General features: G+C 63.8%; 5 non-coding genes across 5 annotated transcripts; all 5 read right to left on the bottom strand.

Moving 5' to 3' along the window:
• Positions 1-1246: 1246 nt before the first annotated feature.
• Positions 1247-1365, bottom strand: LOC142876488 (5S ribosomal RNA). Its single transcript, XR_012923389.1, has one exon. It is a non-coding gene; the product is annotated as a 5S ribosomal RNA (ribosomal RNA).
• A 3527-nt stretch (positions 1366-4892) lies between these two features.
• Positions 4893-5011, bottom strand: LOC142876487 (5S ribosomal RNA). The gene has a single exon (XR_012923388.1). It is a non-coding gene; the product is annotated as a 5S ribosomal RNA (ribosomal RNA).
• Positions 5012-8544: 3533 nt separating this feature from the next.
• On the bottom strand, positions 8545-8663 carry LOC142876486 (5S ribosomal RNA). Its single transcript, XR_012923387.1, has one exon. It is a non-coding gene; the product is annotated as a 5S ribosomal RNA (ribosomal RNA).
• Positions 8664-12201: 3538 nt separating this feature from the next.
• LOC142876485 (5S ribosomal RNA) lies at positions 12202-12320 on the bottom strand. Its single transcript, XR_012923386.1, has one exon. It is a non-coding gene; the product is annotated as a 5S ribosomal RNA (ribosomal RNA).
• A 3543-nt stretch (positions 12321-15863) lies between these two features.
• LOC142876484 (5S ribosomal RNA) lies at positions 15864-15982 on the bottom strand. The gene has a single exon (XR_012923385.1). It is a non-coding gene; the product is annotated as a 5S ribosomal RNA (ribosomal RNA).
• Between the last annotated feature and the right edge of the window lie 319 nt (positions 15983-16301).

Raw genomic sequence — 16301 nt, 5'->3', positions numbered from 1 at the left:
CTTGGAAGGCCCAGGCGACGGAGGAGCCCCGTCAGGCAGGGGCCGAGGACGGTGACGGCCCGGGCGGGGAGGAGCGTGTCAGGCAGGGGCAGAGGACGGTGACAGGTGACAGGCCGGGCGGGAAGGAGTCAGTCAGGCAGGGGCCGAGGAGGAGACGGGCTGGGTAAGGGTTAGGGTTAGAGTCAGGGCACAAGTCACAATCGCAAAGACCTGGAAGCGACCCGAGTGCCCATCGACCCACGAGTGCGTAAATGAAATGTGGCGCGTGGACACCACGGAGTGCTATTCAGCTAGGAGGAGCAGCGGTGAGAGGGCACCTCTCGTGGTTCTCCTGGCCAGAGCTGGAACCCGTTCCAGTAAGCCAGGTAGCCCAAGAATGGACACACGAGCACCACGTGCTCGCGCTCACCAGCAAATGGGTACGAACCGATGGACACCTAAGTGGACACAGAGGAATCACCTTCATCGGGTGGGTGTCGGGCGGGTGGGGGGAGGGGATGGGCATACACCTCCATTAGGAATGGGGTGGGTGCGCACCGACTGGGGGATGGGCGCACTTGAGGCTCTGACCCGAGGGGGGAGGCAGGGAGAGGGCAACGTACCCGACCCTAACATTGGTACCCCCACAATACGCTGGAACGACATCAGAGGTAAATGAATAAGAACACAGGGGGGAGGGGGGCACGGGCAACACATGTCACCTTAATACTTGGACTCCCATCATCTGCTTGAAAAGAGAGAGAAAAGAAAATGCAATCATAGAGATAAGAGACACTTTTTAAAAATAATGAATCCGAAGAGAAAAGTAAAAGGAGGCCTGTGGAGCAGGTCTGGGTGCGACTCCGGATCCCCCAACATCAGGTGCCACCACCAAAGATTCCTACGTGTAGCCCATAGAACCCCAAAAGCAACGGGACGAGTTCTGGTCACATACTCCCTCCAAATGACATCCTGGCCTTCTTCTGGAACTCCCTCCCCTCTCAGACTCTCAAGGTTTCCTCCAGCATGTCGGTTCCCACAGAGCAGACCTTTGGTCTGAGACCTGACAGTCCAGAAGCCACGCATGCTGCCGCGTGATGGCGGTGTCGCGGCTTGGGACAAGAGGAGGCCCCACGGTGCGGGCTGGGGCGCCAGGCACCGCGGCGGGCGCTGAGGGTGGGGGTGACCCCCACCCCGGGCCGCCGCCTCGCTCCCAGAGAGGGGACAGAACAAGAGGCAAAACAAAAAAAAAAAAAAAAAAAGAAGAAGCCTACGGCACCCGGTATTCCCAGGCGGTCTCCCATCCAAGTACTAACCAGGCCCGACCCTGCTTAGCTTCCGAGACCAGACGAGGTCGGGCGCGTTCAGGGTGGTGTGGCCCTAGACGGCGGAGGGCGCCCCTGCCCCGCTCAAGAAGCCGAGCCTCTCTGCGCTTCCCCGCCGCCTCCTCCCGCCCCAGGCCCCGCACCGGCGCTGACCCGCGCCGGGCCGGGCCTGTTGAGTTCACCGGCCGGGTCCGGCGGGCTCCGAGGGACGGGGGTGACAGGCGGGGCGGGGCGGGCAGGGAGCGGTGGGCCGGGGTGGGGGGCTGTCTCTCTATACACACACACACACACACACACACACTCACACTCACACAAGATGCGCCTCCACGGCTGGACTCGCCAAGGTGGAGACCTTCCAGCCCCCTTCCTCTCCTCGCCTGGCCTCCTTCACCTACCCGCCCCCCACCCCCAGCTCGTGGCCGCCCCCGCCGCCGCCGCCGCCGCCGCCGCCGCCGCCGCCGATTGCGCACGCGCGGATCGCCCGCCCTTTGACCCCAGGCAGGGGCCGCCCTCCCCGACAACCCCTTTCAGCTGGGCCCCCCACCCTGTGGGTGGGCTGCCGCCTATTCCCCCGGGCCCCGGGCTGGGGCACAGCGCATGGGGGAGGGGAGCGAGTGTATGGGGCGTCTCTCTCTCTCTCTAGGGATGTGTCCCATGGGTGGGGTGGCGTGGTTTGTGGGGCGCTGAAGAAATCAGTCCCCTCCATCTCCTACCTCTGGAAAACGCCCAAGCCCTTGGAGAACTGCCGGCAACGCGACCGGGGGGGCCGGGACCCTCCTCTGTGTCCTCCTGTGGCCCAGTCCAAGGGGCCGGGGCCTGGGCCTGGCCGGGGCTGCATTGGACCCCGACCACCCTGGCGTGTGGACTCGCTAAAAATCGGCCATTAGATATTGGATTCCAGCTTCATTGAGGTCATTTCACTAATGAGTGCACCGGAAAGAGTTTCCTAATCCATCTGTGAGGGTGGCAACTGAAAGAGAATTTTAAAGCTGACAGAATAGGCGAGGAAAGGCATAGGAGATTTCCACACCCAGTAAGGAAGCCTTTCCCGAAATGGAAGAAAGAAACGAGCAAACAGAAACACCGGTAGCCCGCCAGGATCAGAGTCTGCCCCCGAGAGAAAGTACCCTGACCAGGTTCACCCGTGGGTGGGTGGCGAGCTAGCGGCATTCAGAAGAGCGAGGCCCGCAGTCTGTGCAGAAGACACCTGCACTCGGGTGTGTGTGTGGCGGCACGATTCACAAGCAGCTCCAGATGTTAAGCCAAGGAGAAGCCAGGGAGTTCCCAACGCCCCAGGTGTCCTCAGCCCACGACTGGCTGCTGGGGGAATGCGAAGCCCGGCTCCTTGTCTCAGAGCGGGACAACCAGGAGGTGTGACGTACACCCCGGGGTTCCCAGGAGGATCAGGCTGAAGCTGGGACTTGGCCTGAAAGTGTCCCCTCGCATGGCCACCCCCTTCCCCTTCCTGCTCCTCTACTCCTGGTGCCCCTCCATCCAGGGGCCAGACCTTAAAGAGTCACCCGCAAGAGAATCCTGGTCCCAAAGGAGCCTTCTGGGGGACCCGTGCTGAGAGAGGTTGTGGGCATGGCCCGCTGGGGCTCTGCCCGACCCAGGGCTGAGAGATGCAACCTCCCAGCTCTGGGTCCCTGCAGGGGAAGCGTTGGCAAGCACAGGGCCAGTCCTCCAAAGGCCCAGGTGCAGGGAGCCCAGGCCAAGCAGCCTGTGGAAGAAGCCACCCCGGGAAGACGACTGCAGGCCACGGCCCTTCCCACCTCCTCCTCCTCCTCCTCCTGCTCCTCCACCCCCACCGACCTCCCACCCCCCACCCCCGACATGGCGCAGGGCTCAGAGACACCTCAGACACTTGCTACCCAAAGTGCAAAGGGCATCAGTTGCTCCTCCAAACCCCCCCCCCTGCCCAGCAGACCGCGTCGTCCAGCCAGCCCCCGGGCCTCCCTGGGGTGCCCAGCACAAAAGTGCAGACAACCACCGGACCCTCAATCTCAGTTTTCGGATGTTTTTGCCACTCTAAGGACCCGCAGGCCAGCTGGGCCTTCTGGCAGGACAGAGAGCCCCGGAATCCGACGTGGAGAGCTGGGTGTACGTCCCCACGAGGAGGCGGTCCCCACCTCCGCGGCTCTCCCCTTGCGGGGGGGGGTGAAAGCAGCCACGGGGCCTCGGAGAAGACACCAGGCTGGGCGCCCGCCCCACAGTGGGGGCACGTCCCCCGCAGGCCACTTAGCGACGGCCGCCGGCCGGCGGACGGTTGGGTGGCGCGAGACGCTGCGGCCGCCCTGCTACCGGGTTCCTGGGAGGGCGTCCTGGAACCAGCGTCCACACCAAGCCCTTGGAAGGCCCAGGCGACGGAGGAGCCCCGTCAGGCAGGGGCCGAGGACGGTGACGGCCCGGGCGGGGAGGAGCGTGTCAGGCAGGGGCAGAGGACGGTGACAGGTGACAGGCCGGGCGGGAAGGAGTCAGTCAGGCAGGGGCCGAGGAGGAGACGGGCTGGGTAAGGGTTAGGGTTAGAGTCAGGGCACAAGTCACAATCGCAAAGACCTGGAAGCGACCCGAGTGCCCATCGACCCACGAGTGCGTAAATGAAATGTGGCGCGTGGACACCACGGAGTGCTATTCAGCTAGGAGGAGCAGCGGTGAGAGGGCACCTCTCGTGGTTCTCCTGGCCAGAGCTGGAACCCGTTCCAGTAAGCCAGGTAGCCCAAGAATGGACACACGAGCACCACGTGCTCGCGCTCACCAGCAAATGGGTACGAACCGATGGACACCTAAGTGGACACAGAGGAATCACCTTCATCGGGTGGGTGTCGGGCGGGTGGGGGGAGGGGATGGGCATACACCTCCATTAGGAATGGGGTGGGTGCGCACCGACTGGGGGATGGGCGCACTTGAGGCTCTGACCCGAGGGGGGAGGCAGGGAGAGGGCAACGTACCCGACCCTAACATTGGTACCCCCACAATACGCTGGAACGACATCAGAGGTAAATGAATAAGAACACAGGGGGGAGGGGGGCACGGGCAACACATGTCACCTTAATACTTGGACTCCCATCATCGGCTTGAAAAGAGAGAGAAAAGAAAATGCAATCATAGAGATAAGAGACACTTTTTAAAATTAATGAATCCGAAGAGAAAAGTAAAAGGAGGCCTGTGGAGCAGGTCTGGGTGCGACTCCGGATCCCCCAACATCAGGTGCCACCACCAAAGATTCCTACGTGTAGCCCATAGAACCCCAAAAGCAACGGGACGAGTTCTGGTCACATACTCCCTCCAAATGACATCCTGGCCTTCTTCTGGAACTCCCTCCCCTCTCAGACTCTCAAGGTTTCCTCCAGCGTGTCGGTTCCCACAGAGCAGACCTTTGGTCTGAGACCTGACAGTCCAGAAGCCACGCATGCTGCCGCGTGACGGCGGTGTCGCGGCTTGGGACAAGAGGAGGCCCCACGGTGCGGGCTGGGGCGCCAGGCACCGCGGCGGGCGCTGAGGGTGGGGGTGACCCCCACCCCGGGCCGCCGCCTCGCTCCCAGAGAGGGGACAGAACAAGAGGCAAAACAAAAAAAAAAAAAAAGAAGAAGCCTACGGCACCCGGTATTCCCAGGCGGTCTCCCATCCAAGTACTAACCAGGCCCGACCCTGCTTAGCTTCCGAGACCAGACGAGGTCGGGCGCGTTCAGGGTGGTGTGGCCCTAGACGGCGGAGGGCGCCCCTGCCCCGCTCAAGAAGCCGAGCCTCTCTGCGCTTCCCCGCCGCCTCCTCCCGCCCCAGGCCCCGCACCGGCGCTGACCCGCGCCGGGCCGGGCCTGTTGAGTTCACCGGCCGGGTCCGGCGGGCTCCGAGGGACGGGGGTGACAGGCGGGGCGGGGCGGGCAGGGAGCGGTGGGCCGGGGTGGGGGGCTGTCTCTCTATACACACACACACACACACACACACACTCACACTCACACAAGATGCGCCTCCACGGCTGGACTCGCCAAGGTGGAGACCTTCCAGCCCCCTTCCTCTCCTCGCCTGGCCTCCTTCACCTACCCGCCCCCCACCCCCAGCTCGTGGCCGCCCCCGCCGCCGCCGCCGCCGCCGCCGCCGCCGCCGCCGCCGCCGATTGCGCACGCGCGGATCGCCCGCCCTTTGACCCCAGGCAGGGGCCGCCCTCCCCGACAACCCCTTTCAGCTGGGCCCCCCACCCTGTGGGTGGGCTGCCGCCTATTCCCCCGGGCCCCGGGCTGGGGCACAGCGCATGGGGGAGGGGAGCGAGTGTATGGGGCGTCTCTCTCTCTCTCTAGGGATGTGTCCCATGGGTGGGGTGGCGTGGTTTGTGGGGCGCTGAAGAAATCAGTCCCCTCCATCTCCTACCTCTGGAAAACGCCCAAGCCCTTGGAGAACTGCCGGCAACGCGACCGGGGGGGCCGGGACCCTCCTCTGTGTCCTCCTGTGGCCCAGTCCAAGGGGCCGGGGCCTGGGCCTGGCCGGGGCTGCATTGGACCCCGACCACCCTGGCGTGTGGACTCGCTAAAAATCGGCCATTAGATATTGGATTCCAGCTTCATTGAGGTCATTTCACTAATGAGTGCACCGGAAAGAGTTTCCTAATCCATCTGTGAGGGTGGCAACTGAAAGAGAATTTTAAAGCTGACAGAATAGGCGAGGAAAGGCATAGGAGATTTCCACACCCAGTAAGGAAGCCTTTCCCGAAATGGAAGAAAGAAACGAGCAAACAGAAACACCGGTAGCCCGCCAGGATCAGAGTCTGCCCCCGAGAGAAAGTACCCTGACCAGGTTCACCCGTGGGTGGGTGGCGAGCTAGCGGCATTCAGAAGAGCGAGGCCCGCAGTCTGTGCAGAAGACACCTGCACTCGGGTGTGTGTGTGGCGGCACGATTCACAAGCAGCTCCAGATGTTAAGCCAAGGAGAAGCCAGGGAGTTCCCAACGCCCCAGGTGTCCTCAGCCCACGACTGGCTGCTGGGGGAATGCGAAGCCCGGCTCCTTGTCTCAGAGCGGGACAACCAGGAGGTGTGACGTACACCCCGGGGTTCCCAGGAGGATCAGGCTGAAGCTGGGACTTGGCCTGAAAGTGTCCCCTCGCATGGCCACCCCCTTCCCCTTCCTGCTCCTCTACTCCTGGTGCCCCTCCATCCAGGGGCCAGACCTTAAAGAGTCACCCGCAAGAGAATCCTGGTCCCAAAGGAGCCTTCTGGGGGACCCGTGCTGAGAGAGGTTGTGGGCATGGCCCGCTGGGGCTCTGCCCGACCCAGGGCTGAGAGATGCAACCTCCCAGCTCTGGGTCCCTGCAGGGGAAGCGTTGGCAAGCACAGGGCCAGTCCTCCAAAGGCCCAGGTGCAGGGAGCCCAGGCCAAGCAGCCTGTGGAAGAAGCCACCCCGGGAAGACGACTGCAGGCCACGGCCCTTCCCACCTCCTCCTCCTCCTCCTCCTGCTCCTCCACCCCCACCGACCTCCCACCCCCCACCCCCGACATGGCGCAGGGCTCAGAGACACCTCAGACACTTGCTACCCAAAGTGCAAAGGGCATCAGTTGCTCCTCCAAACCCCCCCCCCTGCCCAGCAGACCGCGTCGTCCAGCCAGCCCCCGGGCCTCCCTGGGGTGCCCAGCACAAAAGTGCAGACAACCACCGGACCCTCAATCTCAGTTTTCGGATGTTTTTGCCACTCTAAGGACCCGCAGGCCAGCTGGGCCTTCTGGCAGGACAGAGAGCCCCGGAATCCGACGTGGAGAGCTGGGTGTACGTCCCCACGAGGAGGCGGTCCCCACCTCCGCGGCTCTCCCCTTGCGGGGGGGGGTGAAAGCAGCCACGGGGCCTCGGAGAAGACACCAGGCTGGGCGCCCGCCCCACAGTGGGGGCACGTCCCCCGCAGGCCACTTAGCGACGGCCGCCGGCCGGCGGACGGTTGGGTGGCGCGAGACGCTGCGGCCGCCCTGCTACCGGGTTCCTGGGAGGGCGTCCTGGAACCAGCGTCCACACCAAGCCCTTGGAAGGCCCAGGCGACGGAGGAGCCCCGTCAGGCAGGGGCCGAGGACGGTGACGGCCCGGGCGGGGAGGAGCGTGTCAGGCAGGGGCAGAGGACGGTGACAGGTGACAGGCCGGGCGGGAAGGAGTCAGTCAGGCAGGGGCCGAGGAGGAGACGGGCTGGGTAAGGGTTAGGGTTAGAGTCAGGGCACAAGTCACAATCGCAAAGACCTGGAAGCGACCCGAGTGCCCATCGACCCACGAGTGCGTAAATGAAATGTGGCGCGTGGACACCACGGAGTGCTATTCAGCTAGGAGGAGCAGCGGTGAGAGGGCACCTCTCGTGGTTCTCCTGGCCAGAGCTGGAACCCGTTCCAGTAAGCCAGGTAGCCCAAGAATGGACACACGAGCACCACGTGCTCGCGCTCACCAGCAAATGGGTACGAACCGATGGACACCTAAGTGGACACAGAGGAATCACCTTCATCGGGTGGGTGTCGGGCGGGTGGGGGGAGGGGATGGGCATACACCTCCATTAGGAATGGGGTGGGTGCGCACCGACTGGGGCATGGGCGCACTTGAGGCTCTGACCCGAGGGGGGAGGCTGGGAGAGGGCAACGTACCCGACCTTAACATTGGTACCCCCACAATACGCTGGAACGACATCAGAGGTAAATGAATAAGAACACAGGGGGGAGGGGGGCACGGGCAACACATGTCACCTTAATACTTGGACTCCCATCATCTGCTTGAAAAGAGAGAGAAAAGAAAATGCAATCATAGAGATAAGAGACACTTTTTAAAAATAATGAATCCGAAGAGAAAAGTAAAAGGAGGCCTGTGGAGCAGGTCTGGGTGCGACTCCGGATCCCCCAACATCAGGTGCCACCACCAAAGATTCCTACGTGTAGCCCATAGAACCCCAAAAGCAACGGGACGAGTTCTGGTCACATACTCCCTCCAAATGACATCCTGGCCTTCTTCTGGAACTCCCTCCCCTCTCAGACTCTCAAGGTTTCCTCCAGCGTGTCGGTTCCCACAGAGCAGACCTTTGGTCTGAGACCTGACAGTCCAGAAGCCACGCATGCTGCCGCGTGACGGCGGTGTCGCGGCTTGGGACAAGAGGAGGCCCCACGGTGCGGGCTGGGGCGCCAGGCACCGCGGCGGGCGCTGAGGGTGGGGGTGACCCCCACCCCGGGCCGCCGCCTCGCTCCCAGAGAGGGGACAGAACAAGAGGCAAAACAAAAAAAAAAAAAAAGAAGAAGCCTACGGCACCCGGTATTCCCAGGCGGTCTCCCATCCAAGTACTAACCAGGCCCGACCCTGCTTAGCTTCCGAGACCAGACGAGGTCGGGCGCGTTCAGGGTGGTGTGGCCCTAGACGGCGGAGGGCGCCCCTGCCCCGCTCAAGAAGCCGAGCCTCTCTGCGCTTCCCCGCCGCCTCCTCCCGCCCCAGGCCCCGCACCGGCGCTGACCCGCGCCGGGCCGGGCCTGTTGAGTTCACCGGCCGGGTCCGGCGGGCTCCGAGGGACGGGGGTGACAGGCGGGGCGGGGCGGGCAGGGAGCGGTGGGCCGGGGTGGGGGGCTGTCTCTCTATACACACACACACACACACACACACACACTCACACTCACACTCACACAAGATGCGCCTCCACGGCTGGACTCGCCAAGGTGGAGACCTTCCAGCCCCCTTCCTCTCCTCGCCTGGCCTCCTTCACCTACCCGCCCCCCACCCCCAGCTCGTGGCCGCCCCCGCCGCCGCCGCCGCCGCCGCCGCCGCCGCCGCCGCCGATTGCGCACGCGCGGATCGCCCGCCCTTTGACCCCAGGCAGGGGCCGCCCTCCCCGACAACCCCTTTCAGCTGGGCCCCCCACCCTGTGGGTGGGCTGCCGCCTATTCCCCCGGGCCCCGGGCTGGGGCACAGCGCATGGGGGAGGGGAGCGAGTGTATGGGGCGTCTCTCTCTCTCTCTAGGGATGTGTCCCATGGGTGGGGTGGCGTGGTTTGTGGGGCGCTGAAGAAATCAGTCCCCTCCATCTCCTACCTCTGGAAAACGCCCAAGCCCTTGGAGAACTGCCGGCAACGCGACCGGGGGGGCCGGGACCCTCCTCTGTGTCCTCCTGTGGCCCAGTCCAAGGGGCCGGGGCCTGGGCCTGGCCGGGGCTGCATTGGACCCCGACCACCCTGGCGTGTGGACTCGCTAAAAATCGGCCATTAGATATTGGATTCCAGCTTCATTGAGGTCATTTCACTAATGAGTGCACCGGAAAGAGTTTCCTAATCCATCTGTGAGGGTGGCAACTGAAAGAGAATTTTAAAGCTGACAGAATAGGCGAGGAAAGGCATAGGAGATTTCCACACCCAGTAAGGAAGCCTTTCCCGAAATGGAAGAAAGAAACGAGCAAACAGAAACACCGGTAGCCCGCCAGGATCAGAGTCTGCCCCCGAGAGAAAGTACCCTGACCAGGTTCACCCGTGGGTGGGTGGCGAGCTAGCGGCATTCAGAAGAGCGAGGCCCGCAGTCTGTGCAGAAGACACCTGCACTCGGGTGTGTGTGTGGCGGCACGATTCACAAGCAGCTCCAGATGTTAAGCCAAGGAGAAGCCAGGGAGTTCCCAACGCCCCAGGTGTCCTCAGCCCACGACTGGCTGCTGGGGGAATGCGAAGCCCGGCTCCTTGTCTCAGAGCGGGACAACCAGGAGGTGTGACGTACACCCCGGGGTTCCCAGGAGGATCAGGCTGAAGCTGGGACTTGGCCTGAAAGTGTCCCCTCGCATGGCCACCCCCTTCCCCTTCCTGCTCCTCTACTCCTGGTGCCCCTCCATCCAGGGGCCAGACCTTAAAGAGTCACCCGCAAGAGAATCCTGGTCCCAAAGGAGCCTTCTGGGGGACCCGTGCTGAGAGAGGTTGTGGGCATGGCCCGCTGGGGCTCTGCCCGACCCAGGGCTGAGAGATGCAACCTCCCAGCTCTGGGTCCCTGCAGGGGAAGCGTTGGCAAGCACAGGGCCAGTCCTCCAAAGGCCCAGGTGCAGGGAGCCCAGGCCAAGCAGCCTGTGGAAGAAGCCACCCCGGGAAGACGACTGCAGGCCACGGCCCTTCCCACCTCCTCCTCCTCCTCCTCCTGCTCCTCCACCCCCACCGACCTCCCACCCCCCACCCCCGACATGGCGCAGGGCTCAGAGACACCTCAGACACTTGCTACCCAAAGTGCAAAGGGCATCAGTTGCTCCTCCAAACCCCCCCCCCTGCCCAGCAGACCGCGTCGTCCAGCCAGCCCCCGGGCCTCCCTGGGGTGCCCAGCACAAAAGTGCAGACAACCACCGGACCCTCAATCTCAGTTTTCGGATGTTTTTGCCACTCTAAGGACCCGCAGGCCAGCTGGGCCTTCTGGCAGGACAGAGAGCCCCGGAATCCGACGTGGAGAGCTGGGTGTACGTCCCCACGAGGAGGCGGTCCCCACCTCCGCGGCTCTCCCCTTGCGGGGGGGGGTGAAAGCAGCCACGGGGCCTCGGAGAAGACACCAGGCTGGGCGCCCGCCCCACAGTGGGGGCACGTCCCCCGCAGGCCACTTAGCGACGGCCGCCGGCCGGCGGACGGTTGGGTGGCGCGAGACGCTGCGGCCGCCCTGCTACCGGGTTCCTGGGAGGGCGTCCTGGAACCAGCGTCCACACCAAGCCCTTGGAAGGCCCAGGCGACGGAGGAGCCCCGTCAGGCAGGGGCCGAGGACGGTGACGGCCCGGGCGGGGAGGAGCGTGTCAGGCAGGGGCAGAGGACGGTGACAGGTGACAGGCCGGGCGGGAAGGAGTCAGTCAGGCAGGGGCCGAGGAGGAGACGGGCTGGGTAAGGGTTAGGGTTAGAGTCAGGGCACAAGTCACAATCGCAAAGACCTGGAAGCGACCCGAGTGCCCATCGACCCACGAGTGCGTAAATGAAATGTGGCGCGTGGACACCACGGAGTGCTATTCAGCTAGGAGGAGCAGCGGTGAGAGGGCACCTCTCGTGGTTCTCCTGGCCAGAGCTGGAACCCGTTCCAGTAAGCCAGGTAGCCCAAGAATGGACACACGAGCACCACGTGCTCGCGCTCACCAGCAAATGGGTACGAACCGATGGACACCTAAGTGGACACAGAGGAATCACCTTCATCGGGTGGGTGTCGGGCGGGTGGGGGGAGGGGATGGGCATACACCTCCATTAGGAATGGGGTGGGTGCGCACCGACTGGGGCATGGGCGCACTTGAGGCTCTGACCCGAGGGGGGAGGCTGGGAGAGGGCAACGTACCCGACCTTAACATTGGTACCCCCACAATACGCTGGAACGACATCAGAGGTAAATGAATAAGAACACAGGGGGGAGGGGGGCACGGGCAACACATGTCACCTTAATACTTGGACTCCCATCATCTGCTTGAAAAGAGAGAGAAAAGAAAATGCAATCATAGAGATAAGAGACACTTTTTAAAAATAATGAATCCGAAGAGAAAAGTAAAAGGAGGCCTGTGGAGCAGGTCTGGGTGCGACTCCGGATCCCCCAACATCAGGTGCCACCACCAAAGATTCCTACGTGTAGCCCATAGAACCCCAAAAGCAACGGGACGAGTTCTGGTCACATACTCCCTCCAAATGACATCCTGGCCTTCTTCTGGAACTCCCTCCCCTCTCAGACTCTCAAGGTTTCCTCCAGCGTGTCGGTTCCCACAGAGCAGACCTTTGGTCTGAGACCTGACAGTCCAGAAGCCACGCATGCTGCCGCGTGACGGCGGTGTCGCGGCTTGGGACAAGAGGAGGCCCCACGGTGCGGGCTGGGGCGCCAGGCACCGCGGCGGGCGCTGAGGGTGGGGGTGACCCCCACCCCGGGCCGCCGCCTCGCTCCCAGAGAGGGGACAGAACAAGAGGCAAAACAAAAAAAAAAAAAAAGAAGAAGCCTACGGCACCCGGTATTCCCAGGCGGTCTCCCATCCAAGTACTAACCAGGCCCGACCCTGCTTAGCTTCCGAGACCAGACGAGGTCGGGCGCGTTCAGGGTGGTGTGGCCCTAGACGGCGGAGGGCGCCCCTGCCCCGCTCAAGAAGCCGAGCCTCTCTGCGCTTCCCCGCCGCCTCCTCCCGCCCCAGGCCCCGCACCGGCGCTGACCCGCGCCGGGCCGGGCCTGTTGAGTTCACCGGCCGGGTCCGGCGGGCTCCGAGGGACGGGGGTGACAGGCGGGGCGGGGCGGGCAGGGAGCGGTGGGCCGGGGTGGGGGGCTGTCTCTCTATACACACACACACACACACACACACACATCACACTCACACTCACACAAGATGCGCCTCCACGGCTGGACTCGCCAAGGTGGAGACCTTCCAGCCCCCTTCCTCTCCTCGCCTGGCCTCCTTCACCTACCCGCCCCCCACCCCCAGCTCGTGGCCGCCCCCGCCGCCGCCGCCGCCGCCGCCGCCGCCGCCGCCGCCGCCGCCGATTGCGCACGCGCGGATCGCCCGCCCTTTGACCCCAGGCAGGGGCCGCCCTCCCCGACAACCCCTTTCAGCTGGGCCCCCCACCCTGTGGGTGGGCTGCCGCCTATTCCCCCGGGCCCCGGGCTGGGGCACAGCGCATGGGGGAGGGGAGCGAGTGTATGGGGCGTCTCTCTCTCTCTCTAGGGATGTGTCCCATGGGTGGGGTGGCGTGGTTTGTGGGGCGCTGAAGAAATCAGTCCCCTCCATCTCCTACCTCTGGAAAACGCCCAAGCCCTTGGAGAACTGCCGGCAACGCGACCGGGGGGGCCGGGACCCTCCTCTGTGTCCTCCTGTGGCCCAGTCCAAGGGGCCGGGGCCTGGGCCTGGCCGGGGCTGCATTGGACCCCGACCACCCTGGCGTGTGGACTCGCTAAAAATCGGCCATTAGATATTGGATTCCAGCTTCATTGAGGTCATTTCACTAATGAGTGCACCGGAAAGAGTTTCCTAATCCATCTGTGAGGGTGGCAACTGAAAGAGAATTTTAAAGCTGACAGAATAGGCGAGGAAAGGCATAGGAGATTTCCACACCCAGTAAGGAAGCCTTTCCCGAAATGGAAGAAAGAAACGAGCAAACAGAAACACCGGTAGCCCGCCAGGATCAGAGTCTGCCCCCGAGAGAAAGTACCCTGACCAGGTTCACCCGTGGGTGGGTGGCGAGCTAGCGGCATTCAGAAGAGCGAGGCCCGCAGTCTGTGCAGAAGACACCTGCACTCGGGTGTGTGTGTGGCGGCACGATTCACAAGCAGCTCCAGATGTTAAGCCAAGGAGAAGCCAGGGAGTTCCCAACGCCCCAGGTGTCCTCAGCCCACGACTGGCTGCTGGGGGAATGCGAAGCCCGGCTCCTTGTCTCAGAGCGGGACAACCAGGAGGTGTGACGTACACCCCGGGGTTCCCAGGAGGATCAGGCTGAAGCTGGGACTTGGCCTGAAAGTGTCCCCTCGCATGGCCACCCCCTTCCCCTTCCTGCTCCTCTACTCCTGGTGCCCCTCCATCCAGGGGCCAGACCTTAAAGAGTCACCCGCAAGAGAATCCTGGTCCCAAAGGAGCCTTCTGGGGGACCCGTGCTGAGAGAGGTTGTGGGCATGGCCCGCTGGGGCTCTGCCCGACCCAGGGCTGAGAGATGCAACCTCCCAGCTCTGGGTCCCTGCAGGGGAAGCGTTGGCAAGCACAGGGCCAGTCCTCCAAAGGCCCAGGTGCAGGGAGCCCAGGCCAAGCAGCCTGTGGAAGAAGCCACCCCGGGAAGACGACTGCAGGCCACGGCCCTTCCCACCTCCTCCTCCTCCTCCTCCTGCTCCTCCACCCCCACCGACCTCCCACCCCCCACCCCCGACATGGCGCAGGGCTCAGAGACACCTCAGACACTTGCTACCCAAAGTGCAAAGGGCATCAGTTGCTCCTCCAAACCCCCCCCCCTGCCCAGCAGACCGCGTCGTCCAGCCAGCCCCCGGGCCTCCCTGGGGTGCCCAGCACAAAAGTGCAGACAACCACCGGACCCTCAATCTCAGTTTTCGGATGTTTTTGCCACTCTAAGGACCCGCAGGCCAGCTGGGCCTTCTGGCAGGACAGAGAGCCCCGGAATCCGACGTGGAGAGCTGGGTGTACGTCCCCACGAGGAGGCGGTCCCCACCTCCGCGGCTCTCCCCTTGCGGGGGGGGGTGAAAGCAGCCACGGGGCCTCGGAGAAGACACCAGGCTGGGCGCCCGCCCCACAGTGGGGGCACGTCCCCCGCAGGCCACTTAGCGACGGCCGCCGGCCGGCGGACGGTTGGGTGGCGCGAGACGCTGCGGCCGCCCTGCTACCGGGTTCCTGGGAGGGCGTCCTGGAACCAGCGTCCACACCAAGCCCTTGGAAGGCCCAGGCGACGGAGGAGCCCCGTCAGGCAGGGGCCGAGGACGGTGACGGCCCGGGCGGGGAGGAGCGTGTCAGGCAGGGGCAGAGGACGGTGACAGGTGACAGGCCGGGCGGGAAGGAGTCAGTCAGGCAGGGGCCGAGGAGGAGACGGGCTGGGTAAGGGTTAGGGTTAGAGTCAGGGCACAAGTCACAATCGCAAAGACCTGGAAGCGACCCGAGTGCCCATCGACCCACGAGTGCGTAAATGAAATGTGGCGCGTGGACACCACGGAGTGCTATTCAGCTAGGAGGAGCAGCGGTGAGAGGGCACCTCTCGTGGTTCTCCTGGCCAGAGCTGGAACCCGTTCCAGTAAGCCAGGTAGCCCAAGAATGGACACACGAGCACCACGTGCTCGCGCTCACCAGCAAATGGGTACGAACCGATGGACACCTAAGTGGACACAGAGGAATCACCTTCATCGGGTGGGTGTCGGGCGGGTGGGGGGAGGGGATGGGCATACACCTCCATTAGGAATGGGGTGGGTGCGCACCGACTGGGGCATGGGCGCACTTGAGGCTCTGACCCGAGGGGGGAGGCTGGGAGAGGGCAACGTACCCGACCTTAACATTGGTACCCCCACAATACGCTGGAACGACATCAGAGGTAAATGAATAAGAACACAGGGGGGAGGGGGGCACGGGCAACACATGTCACCTTAATACTTGGACTCCCATCATCTGCTTGAAAAGAGAGAGAAAAGAAAATGCAATCATAGAGATAAGAGACACTTTTTAAAAATAATGAATCCGAAGAGAAAAGTAAAAGGAGGCCTGTGGAGCAGGTCTGGGTGCGACTCCGGATCCCCCAACATCAGGTGCCACCACCAAAGATTCCTACGTGTAGCCCATAGAACCCCAAAAGCAACGGGACGAGTTCTGGTCACATACTCCCTCCAAATGACATCCTGGCCTTCTTCTGGAACTCCCTCCCCTCTCAGACTCTCAAGGTTTCCTCCAGCGTGTCGGTTCCCACAGAGCAGACCTTTGGTCTGAGACCTGACAGTCCAGAAGCCACGCATGCTGCCGCGTGACGGCGGTGTCGCGGCTTGGGACAAGAGGAGGCCCCACGGTGCGGGCTGGGGCGCCAGGCACCGCGGCGGGCGCTGAGGGTGGGGGTGACCCCCACCCCGGGCCGCCGCCTCGCTCCCAGAGAGGGGACAGAACAAGAGGCAAAACAAAAAAAAAAAAAAAGAAGAAGCCTACGGCACCCGGTATTCCCAGGCGGTCTCCCATCCAAGTACTAACCAGGCCCGACCCTGCTTAGCTTCCGAGACCAGACGAGGTCGGGCGCGTTCAGGGTGGTGTGGCCCTAGACGGCGGAGGGCGCCCCTGCCCCGCTCAAGAAGCCGAGCCTCTCTGCGCTTCCCCGCCGCCTCCTCCCGCCCCAGGCCCCGCACCGGCGCTGACCCGCGCCGGGCCGGGCCTGTTGAGTTCACCGGCCGGGTCCGGCGGGCTCCGAGGGACGGGGGTGACAGGCGGGGCGGGGCGGGCAGGGAGCGGTGGGCCGGGGTGGGGGGCTGTCTCTCTATACACACACACACACACACACACACACATCACACTCACACTCACACAAGATGCGCCTCCACGGCTGGACTCGCCAAGGTGGAGACCTTCCAGCCCCCTTCCTCTCC

Source organism: Microcebus murinus, chromosome 15 (assembly GCF_040939455.1).
Source record: "Microcebus murinus isolate Inina chromosome 15, M.murinus_Inina_mat1.0, whole genome shotgun sequence".
In the NCBI taxonomy this organism is placed as follows: domain Eukaryota; kingdom Metazoa; phylum Chordata; class Mammalia; order Primates; family Cheirogaleidae; genus Microcebus; species Microcebus murinus.
Note: the sequence above shows the minus strand (reverse complement) of the source record. Positions and strands in the feature narration are given on the sequence as shown.